The following is a 12,736-nucleotide window of genomic DNA, read 5'->3' as shown; positions in this document are numbered from 1 at the left end:
TTCATAAATTACTTTTATTTAAATTAGTAGATTCCTTTTCCAAATCGAACTCAAATATAAAAATTATTATTTCCATAATCTTCAAATATGGTTTGGTTAAGTTAACTAATGCCATGAAGCTCTTTTGACTGCTTGTTATGTGTTGAATAAAAGGAAGAAATTAGTTGCTTAACCTAGGTTAATGAATCCTAAAATCTGTAGGTTTGGTAAAAAAGTTATTACTTGTGCTTTTCTTGGTTATACTTCAAATATTAATCTTAAAGACAACGTGATAGTAAAATCAGGTCATGCTATTTTTCATAAAAATATTCTAAAAATAGTGGGGTAAAAGGACTAAAGAAAAGAAGGCATACAGTAGAGCTTTGATATTCTATGAGCTGTTATGATAAATTAATTTATCATCTTTATAGAAAAGAAATAAACTTTATCAGCTTTGTAAAAGAAAAGGAGGAAACTTATTGGATGAGTAATCATGCCTCTTCTCTCCACTAACATTTGTCTCCCAAACTGATTATATAAAAAATATAGGCCAAAATTGATTAAATAGTTTGTAGGGTCATTACAGTGACAAATGAATCTTCACAGTTTTGTCCTTGGCTTAGTTTTTTTGCCATATGATCTTAAGCATGGTTCATCGGTTGCGTCTGGGTGTTAAATGTGTTTGCTGCAGAATGATCTGAAGGAATTATGGTCACTTCCAAACCTACTACTTCCAGAGGTTTATGATAATCGGAAAGCATTTCATGATTGGTTCTCTAATCCTTCTCAAAAAGAAGGTCCAACAAACAACGCTGAAGATGACTGGCTTGAGATTGAGAAGAAGGTCATCGTTATTCATCGACTTCACCAAATTCTCAAGCCTCAAGGTATACTTTCATCATTCATGGTTGTCTTTTTGCCAAACTGTGATGTAGGACCACCTCTCTAATGACTACCTCAACTGCAGGTCTCGGTTGTCTTAAGATGCAGCATGTCAGGTCTTAAGTATTCGTGCTGCTGGCCGTGGATTAAATTTGCAGACTGCTGACACTGTCATCATCTATGATCTTGATCCAAATCCCAAAAATGAAGAACAGGCAGTTGCTAGAGCCCATCGTATCGGGCAGAAGAGAGAAGTTAAAGTCATTTACATGGAGGCAGTAGTAGATAAAATTGCAAGCCACCAGAAAGAGGATGAATATCGTGTAGGCGTAGTTGATTCTGATGATGACCTCGCAGGAAAGGACCGCTATATTGGATCTATTGAGAGTCTCATTCAGAATAATTCTCAACAGTATAAGATTGGCTGGGCTGATGAAGTTATAAATCATTTAGAGACGTCATTACATGATGAGGAGAGATATCAGGAGACACACTTCATGATGTTCCCTCTCTGCAGGAGGTAAATCGCATGATTGCTAGGAGTGAAGAAGAGGTAGAACAATTTGATCAAATGGATGAAGAATTTGATTGGGAAGAGGAGATAACTAGATATGACCAGGTTCCGAAGTGGCTTCGTGCTACCAGTAAGGAAGTTAATACGGCCATTGCCAATTTTAGCAAAAATGCCCTCAAAGAATGTCTTATTCAGTAGTGTTGTTGGCGTGGACTCCAGTGGTTTAGCTCCTGAATCTGAGAAGAAAAGGGGGTGGCCCAAAGGCAAGAAGGGTCCTATTTACACAGAATTGGATGACGACAACGGAGAGTTCTCTGAAGCAAGTTCTGGGGAGAGGAATGGATATTCAGCCAATGAAGAAGGTGAAATTGGGGAATTTGAAGATGATGAATTTAATGGTGCAGTTGACGTCACACCAGCTAACAAAGACCAGTCAGAAGAAGATGGTCCCAGTTTTGTTGGTAGATATGAATACCATCAACGTCCCCAAGGTGCTATAAATACTCGTGTACCTGAACAAGTGGGTTCATCAGGATCATCATCGGATAACCAAAGGCCGAAACAAATAGTATCGTCATCTGTGTCTTCTCAGCAGAAGTTCGGATCCCTTTCTGCAAAGGATGCCAGGCCCAGTTCTCGGGCCAAAAAGATGGTGCGAAGATTCATTCCTTCTTTTTCTTCTTTAATGGTGTATATCCAGTACTGACAACACTTGATGACATCGATATTTCCATCTTTAAATTTCAGGCAGATGAATTAGAGGAAGGAGAAATCGCAGTCTCTGGAGACTCACATGTGGATCTTCAGCAGCCTGGTAGCTGGATCTAAGATCGTGATAAAGGTGAAGAAGAACAGGTGTTGCAGCCCAAAATAAAAAGGAAATGCAGCTTGAGGGTTCGACCAAGGCATGCTGCAGAAAGGCCAGAAGAGACGCTCACTGAGAAACCAGCTGTGCAGCGTGTAGATTCTTCTCAGATGGCATTTCAAGGTGATCGTAGATGTTATTTTCCTTCTACGGGTACAAGAATCTGTATACTAGAAACAACCAATTCAACTAGTTCAAGTTTATAAATCAAGAACACAATGAAGTGCAGAAAATACCCTCAATACAAGATTAAAGTGATCTTTTCAAGAGGTGTATTTTATTTTTAGAAATAAAGATGAAACAGAAATGGCCAAGTCGCCCGAATTCATGAACTTTACTTAAGGAAATAATTTTCCTCAATGTACCCGAGGTTGCGGAATTTTCCTCCCAGGATAAAATGGCCAAACAAATTAATTGTAGCGGTACCTCAAACAACTGGAATATCTTCGAACTCACTGAACGTTTTGAGTGATCACACAAAATATTTTTAAGGCAAGAAGAGTGTTTTTATTCTGAAATTTTTGTATCTAAACCTGTGAATAAAAGCATGTTTATATAGTCATAATATGCCTCTTTGAAAAGGTGGCATTGGTTCAATTAAATGGTGTGTCTTTTCTGAAAATTCATGTTTGTTCATCCAAAGAACATGTCTTTTCCCGAACAGGCATACCAGTTCACGAAACAGTGTACCAGTTCAGGAAACAGTGGCACCAGTTCGATGAAGTATTGCATCAGATCGAAACACTGTTTCGAATTCTACATGCATGTATAAATGGAGGTTCGAAACACTCCAGGAAAAAGAAAATGTTTTTTTACTGCATTTGCATTTTTTCTTTGGTATTTTTTGAAATTCAAATAAAGTTTGACCAGAAAGATAGATCTCATTGATCAAATCCAAATCCGAAGCCGAGTCGAGCGAGCGACGACGACGACGGCGCGAGGTATCTCTATTTTCTTGCCTCACTTATCATGTGGAGTAAGTGTTCATTATTATAAACACTCCAAAGTTTCCTTCTCCCACGAATGTGGGTGACTTAGTGAACTTTCCAATTTTGGGAGTGAACTTTCTAATTTTGGGAGTACACTTTCCAAATCGGTGTCTCCTTCCCTCCACCATTTTTTTCTCCATTTTCCATTCACACTTTCTTCACACTTTGAACCCAACAATCCCCCACATTAATGGGAAATGACTATTTTTCATAAAAGTTTTACGGACAAGTATGTGATTATCAAGCAAAGACTGATTGCATTTGGATAAGTGGGTTTCCCTTTGAACTTTCCATAGTGAACATGCATCGGATGCACTCGGTCAATCAGTAGATTTGATATCTTTGAACCTTCGAGCTTTAATGAACACTTAGACAATACATATCACACAATTATCCTTTTAACGTTTATGGTTCTCACGGTTTTGTTCTTTTCAGCCATGAACACATTCCGATTTCATGAGAGCTTAGAGAATAGGCCTTTACTAACATTATCCTTGAAACAACTTTCACTTCTCCCTCACATAGGTGATTTCTAAACGTTCAATCCTATAGATTAAATTATTTGGTCAAATCTGCCAAATTTAGATAATCATTAAAAGACTTTTCACTTTAAGTCTTATCCTTGATTACTATACATTGTCTACATTATGAGAATGGGTTGGGTAATTAACAATGTTGAACCTGTCAGACACAACTTTGTTTGATCTCCTTGAACCTAGCTCTTGGGATCTCCAGTCTTCTAGGTAGATTTACCACTATGCTGACTTGTCCTAGGCTTTAAACCTATTCCCTTGGATGTCCTTTCCACTCCTTCTCTAGATAGGCCTTTTGTAAGTGGATCTGACACATTATCCTTTGACTTTACATAGTTAACAGTAATAATTCCACTAGAGAGAAGTTTTCTAATGGTATTATGTCTCCGTCGTATGTGACGAGATTTACCGTTGTACATCATGCTCTCTGCCCTACCTATTGTCGCTTGGCTATCACAGTGTATACATACCGGTGCCACTGGTTTGGGCCAATAAGGAATATCTTCTAAGAAATTCCGGATCCATTCTGCTTCTTCACCGGCTTTATTCAATGCGATAAATTCAGATTCTATTGTAGAGCGAGCAATACAAGTCTGTTTAGATGATTTCTAAAAGACTGTTCCTCCACCGATAGTAAATACATATCCATTTGTGGATTTTACTTCGTTCGATCTGGTGATCCAATTTGTATCAATATATCCTTCAAGTACCGCAGGATATTTATTATAATGCAAAGCATAATCTTGAGTGTATTTAAGATACCCCAAAACTCTTTTCATTGCCATCCAATGAGTTTTGTTTGAATTACTCGTGTACCGATTCAATTTACTAATAGCACATGCTATATATGGTCGTGTATAGTTCATTATATACATTAAATATCCTAATACTCTTGCGTACTCCAATTGTGAGTCACTTTCACCTTCGTTCTTTCGAAGTGCAAAGCTCACATCCAAAGGAGTCTTGGCAATACCGAATTCCATATACTTGAATTTGTCAAGTACATTTTTGATATAATGAGACTGTGACAATGCCAACCCTTGTGGAGTTCTATGTATTCTTATACCTAAGATCATATTCGCAACTCCAAGGTCTTTCATATCAAACTTGCTCTCAAGCATTCGTTTCATTGCATTTATGTCAGAAATGTCTCTACTGATGATCAACATATCATCCACATATAAACATACAATGACTTGGTGATTTGGAGTGTCTTTAATATAAACACATTTATCACATTCATTTATCTTAAATCTGTTTGCCAACATGGTTTGGTCAAACTTTGCATGCCATTGCTTAGGTGCTTGCTTCAGTCCATATAACAACTTAATAAGTTTACACACCTTATTTTCCTTTCCTGGAACCACAAAACCCTTAGGCTGTTCTATGTAAATTTCTTCCTCTAATTCTCAATTTAAGAATGCGGTTTTCACATCTATTTGACGGATTTTAAGACCATATACCGCTGTCAAGGTAATTAACATTCGAATTAATGTTATGCTTGTTACAGGAGAGTATGTATCAAAGTAATCAAGACCTTCTTTTTGTTTGAAGCCTTTTACTATAATTCTTGCCTTGTATTTGTCAATAGTACCATCCGCTTTCATTTTTCTTTTGAAGATCCATTTAGAACCTAAAGGTTTATTTCCTGGAGGAAGATTAACCAATTTCCACATATGGTTTCTTAAGATTGAATCAATCTCACTACTGATTGCCTCTTTCCAAAAGGATGATTCTGATGATGAATATCTTCTTTAAACGTTTGAGGCTCATTTTCTAAGAGAAATGTTACAAAATCTAATCCAAACGAAGTTGACATTCTTTGAAGTGTACTACGTCTTGGATTCTCTTCATTATGTACATTCTCACTTGGTTCATCTTGAGGTCGTTTAGACCCTCCACTAGACTATTCGTGTCTAATTTTATATGGGTAAATGTTTTAAAGGATTTAGCATTATCTAATTCAATTACCGTATTTTCATCTATATTCAGATGTTCGAATTTATGAACCAAAAGCCGACATACTTTACTATTTTTAGCATATCCTATGAACACGACGATGTAATGAACCAAAAGCCGACATACTTTACTACTTTTAGCATATCCTATGAACACACAGTCCATAGTCTTAGGTCCTATCTTAATCCTTTTAGGCACAGGAACTTGGACCTTTGCTAGACACCCCCATACTTTGAAATATTTCAAGTTGAGTTTTCTTTCTTTCCACATTTCATAAGGAATTGATTGTGTCTTACTATGGGGAGCTCTATTGAGTATATGGTTGGCCGTAAGGATAGTCTCCCCCCACAAGTTTTGCGGTAAACCAGAACTTATAAGTAAGACATTCATCATTTCCTTCAAAGTTCAGTTTTTCCTCTCCGTAATTCCATTAGATTGAGGTGAATATGGGGTCGTAGTTTGATGGATGATTCCATTCTCTACACATTTTTGCACAAAGGGAGATTTATATTCTCTGCCCCTATCACTTTTTATCATTTTGATCTTTTTGTCTAACTGATTTTCAACCTCAGTTTTATATTGCCTAAACGCATCTATTGCTTCATCCTTACTATTTAGCAAGTAGACATAACAGTATCTAGTGCAATCGTCAATAAAAGTTATGAAATACTTTTTCCCACCATGTGATGGTGTTGACTTCATATCATAAATGTCAGTGTGTATTAATTCTAAGGGATTGGAATTCCTTTCAACGGACTTATAAGGATACTTTGCATACTTCGATTCCACACACGTTTGACACTTTGATTTATTGCACTCAAAGTTTGGCAAAACTTCTAAGTTAATCAGTTTTCGTAACTTTTTGTAATTAATATGGACTAAACATTCATGCCATAAATCATAAGACTCAATCAAATAAGAAGAATTTGAACTTTTATTTATTTGAACAGTCATTACATTCATTTTATAAAGGCCCTCGGTGAGATAGTATTTTCCTACATACATTTCTCCTTTGCTAATTACAATTTTTCCAGAAATGATTACACATTTGAATTAGTTCTTGTCTACAAGTGAAATAGAAATTAAGTTCCTACGTAATTGTGGAACATACAAGACATTTTTAAGTGTCAAGACTTTGCCCGAAGTCATTTTCAAGCACACTTTTCCTGTTCCTTCCACCTTAACAGTAGCAGAGTTAGCCATGTAGATTATTTTTTCTACTTGAGCCGGAGCAAATGATGAAAACAACTCTTTGTTGGCACATACATGGGGTGTGGCACTAGAATCCATCCACCATTTGCGAGGATTCCCCACCAAGTTGCATTCTGAGAGTATAGCGCATAGATCATCACATTCTTTGTTGGACTCAACCATATTATCTTGGTCCTTTTTCTTGCCTTTCTTAGGGGTACGAAAATCCTTGGACTTGTGGCCAATCTTGCCACAATTGAAGCATTTTTCCTTGAACTTCTTCTTGGGTTGATTTCTTCCTTGTTCAACTTTCTTCCTTTTCTTAGAATTGTTTTAATCATCTTCTACAATATGTGCTCCATTAATTGTAGAATTCTCTTATTATCCTCTTCAATACGCAGTTAGACAATAAGATCTTCAACAGTCATCTCCTTGCGTTTATGCTTCAAGTAGTTTTTGAAGTCTTTCCACAAAGGTGGTAGCTTCTCAACTATCGCTGCTACTTGAAATGCATCATTCACAATCAAACCTACAAAACAGTTTATGTGAGTATTAAGAACCTTTTGAATTTGTTCAACTAAGGTATTTTTCAAAGATATACCTTCTGCTAGGAGATCATGTATGATGACTTATAACTCCTGCACTTGAGAGACAACCAATTTTCTATCAATCATTTTAAAAGTCCAGGAACCGTGCAACAAGAAATTTCTTAATTCCCGCATCCTCTATTTTATATTTTCGTTCAAGTGTCCCCTACAATTCCTTCGATGTCTTAATTCCACTGTAAATATTATAGAGGTCATCTTGGAGACCACTCAGAATATAATTCTAGCAAAGGAAGTCTGAATGTTTTCAAGCTTCTACAATTATGAAACGCTCTTTGTCTGAGGTTCCCTCGGGCACCTCAGGAGAGTCTTCGCTAGTGAACCGTTGCAGACACAAAGTGGTGAGGTAAAAGAACATGTTTTACTGCCATCACTTAAAGTCAATGCCCATAGATTTTCCGGGCTTCTCCGCCGGTGCCATTGTAGGCGGAGCATTTGTGTGACTTGAGGTGGCAATATTATTTGCCCCCACAGACGTTGCCGCATCTTGCATTTGACTATCGCTGGTCATTTTTTCTGTCACCACAAAATAAAAAATACTTAGTATTTTCAGAATACTACTTATAAAGTTAAGCAACTTTAAACTTTTTTTCTTGTTTTAAGTTGACAATGAAGTTTTTATGACTTCCAATAGTCAACCGAATGATCTTTAACTTGTGATGAAGTTTTTATGACTTCAAATCACTAGTTAAGTTTTGGCGGAGTAGAAAGTTAAAACTTTAATTTCCAAAAACAAGCAATAACGATTCTATAATAATAGGTTATTTCCTTAAGATTGTTATTTTCCTTCTACGGGTACAAGCAATATGTTCCTTCAATTAGTCAATTTTTTATATGTTTTTCTTCTTGTTATTATATTTTCTAAGAATCTTTTTTTATGTACATAGGGAAAAAGAAAACTTACCAACATTAATTCTCCATATATTTTTGTCTTACCAATTTAGGCCTCCTTAATTTTAAATATATAACTAAAAGAAATAAATGAAAAGACAATTTTCTCCATTACAAAAAATTTTAATAAGGGGTAAAAAGTTCAAATAACTTTTCTAATGGTCTTCACAATTTTAATATATTCTATATATAGATATATATAAAAGCAACATTTTATGTACTCGTCAGAGACTCATGTTTTGCCTTTAGCCACTTCCAGTAGAGAGAACGGGAACAAGGTGAGTCACACGTACTCTTTCCAGCACTTCTGCGGTGATGTGTATGTATCATCAATCTCCAAAAAGTTCTGAATATGAGCTTATAGATTTTTATTAGGGCTGTTCAGAACCGAATCATAATTGATAAGCCAACCACAGAATTGAATTTTCGAATAAACGATTGGTGAATGAATTAAACTTTATGGGGGTCTTATTACCTGAAATCCCTCACAATGCTTAAACTTTGTGTCCAATCAAATTAAATCATAAAAATTGGAAATAAACTTATTGAATTTTCGAATAAACGATTGGTGAATGAATTAAACTTTATGGGGGTCTTATTACCTGAAATCCCTCACAATGCTTAAACTTTGTGTCCAATCAAATTAAATCATAAAAATTGGAAATAAACTTATTCTGTATATATATAGTTTTTCTTCTGAATATATGGTGGAACATACAACTGCTTCTTGTATAATTAAGAAAGAAAACTAAGCAAAACTAAAAATTGGGAAAGAAGATACTGGTATTTGGTCAACTAACGAAATGGTTGGTCTTGGGTCCCAACAAATTAAGAGCCCGTTTGGGATTGCTGTTACAAAACTGCTTCTTTGAGAAATACTTTTATAAAATAGCTTTTCAAAAAAGTTCTTTTGAAAAAAAGCACAAATGACTAAAAAGGACATCTATCAATTTATAGAGAAAATTTATTTTAAATATCTATTATAATATTTTTAATTAATTTTTTATTTAATTAAAAAGTACGTACTCTATAATTTTCAATCATTGAAGTTAGATTTATTCGTGAAGTCAAATATCCCATGTGGATTTCAAGTATTGTTCCAGTACAAAATAAGAATGGCCAAATTCGAGTTTGTGTCGACTTTCGGGATCTCAACAACGCTGCCCTAAGGATGAATTTCCAATCCCCATACCAGAGTTGATGATTGATATCACCACTGGGTATGAGGCAATGTCTTTATGGATAGTTCATCCGGCTACAATCAAATCCGCATGGCACCAAGGGATGAAGAACTCACTGCATTTCGCATGCCTAAAGATTTTTATTGCTACAAAGTGATTCTGTTTGGATTGAAGAACGCTGGCTTCACTTATCAAAGAGCTATACAAAACATCTTTGATGGTCTGCTCCATAAAAATGTTGAATGCTACGTGGATGATCTAGTGGTGAAGTCAAGAAAGAGAGATGACCACTTAAAATACCTAAGAATGGTGTTCGAGTTACTTTGAAGATATCAACTTAGGATGAATCCATTGAAGTTTGCCTTTGGAGTTACTTCCAAAAAAATTCTTGGCTTCATTGTACGACATCGAGGAATTGAAATTGATCAAGCCAAGATTGATGCAATTTTGAAAATGCCTGAGCCTCAAAATATTTATGAGTTAAAAATCCTTCAAGTAAGGCTAGTATATTTAAGGAGGTTCATCTCAAACCTAGTTGGAAAATGTCAACCATTTAGTCGCCTCATGAAGAAAAACACTCTCTTTAAATGGGATCAATCTTGTAATAATGCCTTTAAGAGTATCAAATCATACTTAATGAAGCCACCAGTTCTTGCAGCACCCATACCTGGGAAACCATTGATACTCTACATCGCGACACAAGAGAGGTCAGTTGGAGCACTACTGGATCAAGAAAATAATGAAGGTAAAGAGAATTCTCTTTACTATCTGAGCAGAATGATGACACTAAATGATCTAAAGTATTCTCCAATCGAAAAGTTATGTTTGGCATTGGCCTTCTTAATTCAAAAGATGAAGCACTACTTTCAAGCGCATGTTGTTCGTCATGTGTCTAGGGTGAATTCCGTTAAGTTTGTAATGTCAAAATCAGTCCTTAGTGGCCGACTTGCAAGATAGTACCTTTAATTTCAACAGTTTGAGAATTTGTATGTTCCCTAAAAGGCCATAAAAGGACAAGCATTAGCTGACTTCTTAGCAGACCACCTGATACCTGATGATTGGGAACTGAGCGATGAACTTCTTGATAAAGATGTAATTGTTATTAAAGCCATACCCCCATGAAAGATGTACTTTGATGGTGCAGCACATCGAGATAGAGATAGTGTCGGTGTGGTGTTCATCACTCCACAAGAAAAGGTCATCTCATACTCTTTTACCCTAACAAACCATTGTTCTAATAATGTTGCTGAATAGCAGGCGTTAATGCTTGGACTTGAGATGGCAGTTGACATGAAACAACTACAATTACAAGTCTTTAATGACTCCCAATTAGTGATCAACCAACTTTTGGAAAGCAATGAAGTTAGAAAGCCTGAGCTACGATCATATCATGATTATTCACAGAAATTGATGGGGTGGCTTGTGGAGGTAACCCTCTAATATGTGCAAAGGAGAGAAAATAAGCAAGCTAATGCCCTAACTTCTTTTCCTTCCAAATCAGACGTGAGTTACTATTCTCCAAGAATGGGTAGTACCTCTGTCAGATGAGGATGTAGAAAACAAGTTTGAATACTTTGTTGCCGTGTCTGGAGCTATAAAATAATATTGGCAACAACCTATTATTGATTACTTATTTTACGGGATACTTCCAGAAGATCCAAGGAGAATGACTGACATTCGTCGTCATGCACCTCACTTCCTTTACTACAGAGACACACTGTATAGAAGATCATTTGAAGGAGTACTCTTATAGTGTTTGGGGGAGAAATAAGCAATTCAAGCTTTGGAAGAATCACACTCGGAAGTTTGTAGATCGCATCAGTCTGGACTGAAGCCCTATTTTCACATTAAAAAGATGGGATACTATTGGGCAACAATGGTGAAAGATTGCTTAGACTATGATAGAAGATGCAAAGATTTTCAATTCCATGCAAATTTTATTCAACAACTGATACAAGTATGACCAACAACACAATAAAACATACACCAAAATAGTCCACAAGTTGAGAAAACCTGAGACTATTTTGGTGACCACTCTCGGATTCGCTACTTATAACAAGACTAGAGATAACAGCGAGTGTTAAAACCTCAAAACAGATAACAAACAAGTTATATTAGTATAATACAATGAAGAAAAATAAGACTACAGCAACTAGAACCGACGGGTTTTACAATAATACAAGGGAAATCTGAAACTAGAACAAGAAACAAAGATAGATAGTTAGACACAATGAAGTTGTTATCTTAAGAACCCAAGAATGGTGACTCTTGGACTCTTAGCACCACACTCAACACACACCTAACTCTTACAATGAAACAAGAGGGCATCCACCTCTCAAGCACCAAGGTATCAAGCTTTGCAACACACAAGAGAATTCACCCTTATGTTATGCCTTAATTTTGGTTTTGGAGTTCTCTTCTCACAAGAGGAGTGTACTAATAATCTCAAACATAAATGAAGTAAATAAAACCTACATTGTTCTATTTGTAAAACATTACAAACAAATAGAGAAATGAACAAAAGAGCCTTCCCATAAATGGTCTCCAACCCCCCCCCCCCTTAAGTGTACCAAAAGGATTGCTTTGGGCCTCATTTACACTTGGGCATGTGAACTCCTTTAAGTGGTCTTAAAAAATGCTCAAAAAATGTACATGTTCATGATCATACTTGTATCATACTCTCTATCTTGAGAGGAATTTGCCCATAAATTCACGACCTTACCTCTTTTAGAAAGGTATCTCACGCGGCCCCCCACACGACTATACATCCTCTACTTCCTCCTCAACTTGAATCCCAAACTCTTCTTGCTCTTCATATTGAGGATTTCTATCAACCTTAGTCGATTCAATCAATACTTTCTCTCCTAGTTAGTATAAATTTCCCCTTTTTAGGATCACATTCCTCCGATTTGGACACTCACTAGCCTTGTGCCCACACCCTTGACACTTGAAGCATTGAAACCCCTTAGGATTGGAAGTAGAATTAAATTTACCTTCATACCTTGGAGGATTTTTTTGTACAACCTTGTGGATCTCGGGTTAGGCAGCCACGAAAGAGTTATTTTTGAGAACCTTCTCCACCTCTAAAGCCGCTTGGAAGATGCCCTCTATGGTGTCTAATTTGTGAAGCATCATGCGAGTGGACAT

At 36.2% G+C, this 12,736-nt stretch overlaps 1 pseudogene; it reads left to right on the top strand.

Moving 5' to 3' along the window:
• The first annotated feature begins 655 nt into the window (after positions 1-655).
• On the top strand, positions 656-2,619 carry LOC107843793 (annotated as a pseudogene).
• The last annotated feature ends 10,117 nt before the right edge of the window (positions 2,620-12,736 follow it).

The sequence above is a fragment of the Capsicum annuum genome, chromosome 1, assembly GCF_002878395.1.
Source record: "Capsicum annuum cultivar UCD-10X-F1 chromosome 1, UCD10Xv1.1, whole genome shotgun sequence".
Lineage (NCBI taxonomy): Eukaryota > Viridiplantae > Streptophyta > Magnoliopsida > Solanales > Solanaceae > Capsicum > Capsicum annuum.
This window is presented reverse-complemented; position numbering and strand designations above follow the sequence as displayed.